We start from the raw sequence: 6,000 nt of genomic DNA, 5'->3' as shown, positions 1-6,000 counted from the left end.
AAATACCTAAAATCGCATTAAGTCTTAGTGCCAAAATGCCCGAAATGGCATTATGTCTGCTTTGCAAATTACCTAAATCGCATTAGTCTTAGTGGCAAAATGCCGAAATGCATTATGTCTGCTTTGCAAATTACCTAAATCGCATTAAGTCTTAGTGGCAAAATGCCCGAATTGCATTATGTCTGCTTTGCAAATTACCTAAATCGCATTAAGTCTTAGTGCAAAATGCCCGAAATGCATTATGTCTGCTTTGAAAATTACCTAAATCGCATTAAGTCTTAGTGGCAAAATGCCGAAAATGCATTATGTCTGCTTTGCAAATTACCTAAATCAGTACAGCTAAAACCGAAAAACCCTAATCGTAATTTGCGTTTTAGACATTATACAGCTAAGGCAACCAGAGGTTTAATCATTTTGCCATGCAGGCATTTTGCGTTTTAGATGTCTTAAATCATAGGCGATATGAGATTAATGTAATTTGCTTATCAGGCATATTGCGTTTTAGACATTATACAGCTAGGCAACAGAGGTTTAATCATTTTGCCATGCAGGTATTTTGCGTTTTAGATCTCTTAAATCATAGGCGATATGAGATGAATGTAATTTGCTTATTAGGCATTTTGCGTTTGAGATGTCTTAAATCATAGGTGATATGAGATTAATGTAATTTGCTTATCAGGCATATTGCGTTTTAGACATTCGTTTTAGGCATTTTGCTACCTAGGCATTGTGCGTTATAGATGACATGCTCAGGAGGGGAAAATAATAAAAGTGTCATTAAAACAGAATCACCAAACATTATAAAAATGTTTACCTACAAATTATTTTTTATCACTGAAAATAATATTAATTATCAAATTACGTGGAAGTCATGCGGTTGTCCCTTTCTCTGGCCTTACGTTTCGTATTTGTATGATGGTGATGATGACTGGCAATTTGAATAAATTTAATATAATGAAGTTTCATGCCGCAAGCATTAGCAAAAAATGGTCGGTTCTGGCACTTCTCCGGCCGCTTCGCTCGTTCGGCTCGCGCGCTGAGGCTCTCAGTCCTACCTAACACTACTCGCTTCGCTCGTCGTCGTACCTAAATAGACCTGTAGTAGAATAGGTAGAAGGATATTTGAATTGTATTGTATTGTATTTATTAGGTGACAGATCTATTATTTTCATGATTGAAATTTGATGAACAAACTAGCATTCACTGCATTCTGTAGTCGGATTATGCCAGAAAGTTGGCTATTTTTATCTGGTATCAAAATAATTAGGTACTTACCTCTTACCTTACTAATGAATACTCATAAGAAAATGAGGAAAATAATAAAAATACCATTCCTTGATTTAATTTTATTCTCATATTACAATTTCGTACAAAATACAGGTGATAGAGATATTGATAGGTAATTATGAACCCTCTTCCTCACCCCTTAACCAAGCTATCTTTGACGAGAGTACAAAAATATTAAATATTTGACCAAATTACAACATACATTTACGAGTACATAGGTACAGTTAACACCGATAATTATGTTGGCAGGAATTATCCCAAGTGAATATCACTTTTATGTTTAGTAATATTTATGTAGGACTACTGGAAAATTCCATCACTTAACATTATCTACTTACTTAAGTAGTAGTTGAAACTCGCCCAAGAATATGTTCCTTATTCATCGCAACACAAGTTACAAATTTTCTTGTAATCGCCTTGACGATAGTGATGTACCTTATCGATTCGATACCGAAACCGATACGGCGTCAGATACCCGATATGGACGACGAGAGGGTCTATCAGACATTCATATTAGTCATGAATTTGACGCTCTGAAACTACGCACTCCGTTCGATACCATTTGTCTTCGTGCATCTGACACCGTAACACGGTTACGATTACGAGTCAAGGTCGCCATTTTATATTTGTAGTTATGCAGTTAAAATTTATTTATTCTCAATAGCTGGCAATCTACACTTCGTTTTTAGCGGAACTTGTTGCCATGCACGATGAAACTGGTTGGAATCACCCTGCAGCGCCAGTATTTCCGGACCGGTAAACTTAGGGATCTTCAAAAACGAGTCTACGCATCCGTAATTCAACTTATCCTATGGTCCATGGGCGGTGATGCTTGCTCTCCATCAAATGACCCGCCTGCTCGTTATCCCTCTAATATATAAAAAAAACTTCTTCTCAAAAAATTTCTACGTGACAGTGATGACAAGGCGTTACGAAGGTTGTCCTAGTTTCTACAGTACACTAAATGCGACGTGTTGACATCCGAAGCCATGTACCTAACTCATACTTCACTTTTTGGTCAACTGAGTTGGTCAATAAGTGACATCACCTCACTATTTGAGATCAAAAGTATACGGGGAACCACGTTTTACAGCTCATAAAGTGCAAGTGATTGGCGGCATTAAATTCAGACCAATAGAATTCAATCAAAACCGTAGGATTATGGGGCTGCGTGGCCAAAGCTATGATTTTGTTATGTGCCAGTTATAATAACGAATAGTTATTACTTATTACTTTGCAGGTTATAACATAAATATGTGATTAACAACAAATTACCTACTTCGTCAAAACTTACGGTACCTAAAATTATTCAAGTACCTACCTATATTAAATATAATGACCCGGATAACTCACGCCTTAAATCGAGTTTAGCTCGACATGTTTCGGGCTATTCCGTAGCCCTTCGTCTTCGGAGCAACGCAACTCAGCGGCTGCCGCAACACGCGCACTGCGCGCCGCCGCTCTGCCGACTACCCGACGAAACTGACACCGGCACACAACTACCCGCGGGTCCGGGTCATTATATTTAATATGAGTGAGTCTCACGGTAGTTTCATATTCAAGTACCTACCTCTTAGATAAATTAATCACAAATATTCCCAAATGAAGAGAATACGGGTTAATTAAACAAATTATAATCCAATCACTTAAAAAGGGCTAGGCGATTTAATAAATTACCTTACCACGGGAACAAATTCAGCAAAACGAGCCATTTTAGATATTAAAGTACTTGGACAAATACAGAAATATGTAGAAGAAATATCACTTTTTTTTATCTAAACAGGAAGCTAGATTACGAGTGATTGTAGTACATACCTATCTACTTACGAAAAATCATGCAATTACTCGCAAGGTTTTTAGCTTTGTAAGTAAATCCTAAATAAAATCAAACAAGTGTGAGCCGGTCTCGTATCAATAAAAATGCAATGAAATGCTAATAAAAGAAAGTTACATGGCCTTGGGTAATTTTATATTGGTCCGTTGGGACCCAACTTAACTAACAATTTATTTATTTTTTGATTTTGTAGCGGCAATGGAAATATTTATAAATGCCAGCTGTGTATCAAATATGGTTCTTGAGATGTATTCCTATGATGGACAGACGGAAAGACGGAAAATGTAGCGACATTGATAGGGTTATTAGTCACTCTTCGGGTACGGAACCCAAAATAATACACAGAAATTTCGTACTGCGTCAAAAATAATCTACTTAAATTCGATGTCCGTTATAAGTCGATCCATAACAGCTAGCAAGAATGAATTGAACGAAAGTAATGCCACTTGTCACTGTGTGAGACTGGGAGCCGTTCTTAAGGTGATTTTCCACCGGCGAGGCGAGACAAGACGAGGCGAGACGAGAACTGGAATTTGTATCGCCGCAATTTGTATACAAATTTCAATACTCGTCCCACCTCGCCGGTGGAAAGTCACCTTTATACAGGGGCCTTCCAAAATTTTGTAAACAAATACATAATACTTCTATAATACGATTATTGAATCAACATTTCATTAATCATTTTGTGATGTATGCGTAGACAATAATATCATTCACTCATTCAACTTGTTCATGCCAGCTTTTGCGAATCGACCTATATAAGTATACAACCAAGCTAATATTACTCGTACGTCAAAAGGTCGACGATCTCCACCTGTCTACAGCTAATGATTATACATTAACCCACTTTCTTTGGTGTAAAAAACTTTCAATAAATCAATCTTTAGACAGAAAAAATCCAGGGTAAAGGAAAAACCTGAGTCATTGCAGACGGCGAACGACCGTGTAGGTACAGATTAACCTAGAAAATGTAGTGTTAACAGCAATATAAAAATCTCTTAAATCCTCTCTTACATTTGTTTTTAGATGGCAAGTGACATCGTAAAAGGCAAAATAGTACTTAGTGAGCAATGGGTAGGACACTTGACTTATGATCATGATGTAACAGTCTTATATGGTAACCGAAATAGATCACACAACAAAATAAACTTTACAAAAAGAATCTAGCAAATCATGAAGCTATCTGTAATATTTCAAAATTATTTGATGGCATCGTGACTATCTGCTTAATTGATCGGAATGCGTATATTAGTTAGTAGTAGTATTACACCGTAAACAATCCGTGCTAAAAAGCACCTCATATAAAATTTTAAAACTAAAAACCAGTAAACAAAAGCAAGCACCTACCTACCTAGTGTCTTTGGCCTAGTCGACCCAACCGAAAATAAAAACGATGCTAATATGCAAATTATTTTGTTATAATTCCGAGTCTATCCCATTTTGGCAGGTCAAGATAAGCTTTAGGAATCAATTAAATGTACTCAGACCTTGAGCACTTAGTGTAAGTTTTTTTACCACAGCGAACATACACAACAAGCTCCGTGAATTGGATTTAGCTTATGACATCAGTACTGGTTTTTGATTTGACCTAAAGCCATCCAGTCTTAGGTTGTCGTTTAATGGTCTTGACTTCGTCAATCTTCTTGCTCGGTCGAAGGGCTCTGGCGATGCTGGAGGGATCAGCTGTTCCGTGCTGGATGTGGACGAGAGCCGTTGTGCGGGAGGACTGGTTGAGAGAGAATATTGTTAACAATTGAAAATGAGGGGAAAGTGTGTTAAGGCGATCAAAAGTACCTGAAGATGCTTTACTGCTCTTTGTTAGGTACCATCTATGGTCTATCAATTTTTAAACAAGTTCCTATCAATGGATATGTCGCTAAAGTCGAACTTTCAAGTTGACAGACACGTCTATTGGCATTATTGTTTTATGACATGCAAATGATTAGCAACTTTAGGGTGGTAGACCACATATTTGGCTGATGGTACCTAAATAATCGTGTAGGGGTTACAACATAAACAAAGTAAGGATTTTGACACCGTCTTTAAATTTATGCTTTATTCGAATGAATAAAAGTTGGTCTAGTGTCGTGATACGTTCAAAAAATACTAACAAGATTTTGATATTGTACAGGTAACCAATTTGATTCCTGGGCCACCGTGGGACCTTATTATAGTCAATAATTTAAATTCGCTGTAACATTATTTATCGAATGACCTATAATGTCGTTAAAACAAGGTTCTGTAGTGGCCTAGGAATCGAATTGATTGACTATATATATATAGTTTTGCTACATCCACAAGATTTCACTCATCCAATGACGGCTCCAATCAAATATTCATTATCGATTTTGCAGTTGGTAGGACCTTGTGCAAGGTCCGCCCGGATTGCTAGCCCCATCTTGCTCGCTAATCCTGCCGTGAAGCAGTAGTGCTTGCACTGTTGTGTTTCGGCGTGGAGAGTAAGACAGCCGGTGAAATTACTGGCACGTGAGGTATCCCATCTTAGGCCTCTAGGTTGGCAACGCGTTGCAATACCCCTGGTGTTGCAGATGTTTATGGGCGGTGGTGACCTCTTACCATCAGGAGTCTAATCTATCCTCTTACCATCTACTCTTTCTCAGGAGTGTTTGGTCGCTTTGCCTTTCCAGTCGTATAAAAAAAAAAAAAACCGACTTCCTAACAAGTGCCGATGTATCGAACTTCACTAAAGGCCGTTCCGCATCCACTGAGCTGAGCAGTATTTGAATTTGGGTCCTATGTTAGCACTTGTTGTTTCTGGCAGTGAATTTTAAACTCTCCCACGCCACCCAGATATATTCCAAATACCCACAGACCTTATATCGAGATAGACGAAACGAGCGCTTCAAACTGTATGAGAA

Source organism: Choristoneura fumiferana, chromosome 15 (genome assembly GCF_025370935.1).
Source record: "Choristoneura fumiferana chromosome 15, NRCan_CFum_1, whole genome shotgun sequence".
Lineage (NCBI taxonomy): Eukaryota > Metazoa > Arthropoda > Insecta > Lepidoptera > Tortricidae > Choristoneura > Choristoneura fumiferana.
This window is presented reverse-complemented; position numbering follows the sequence as displayed.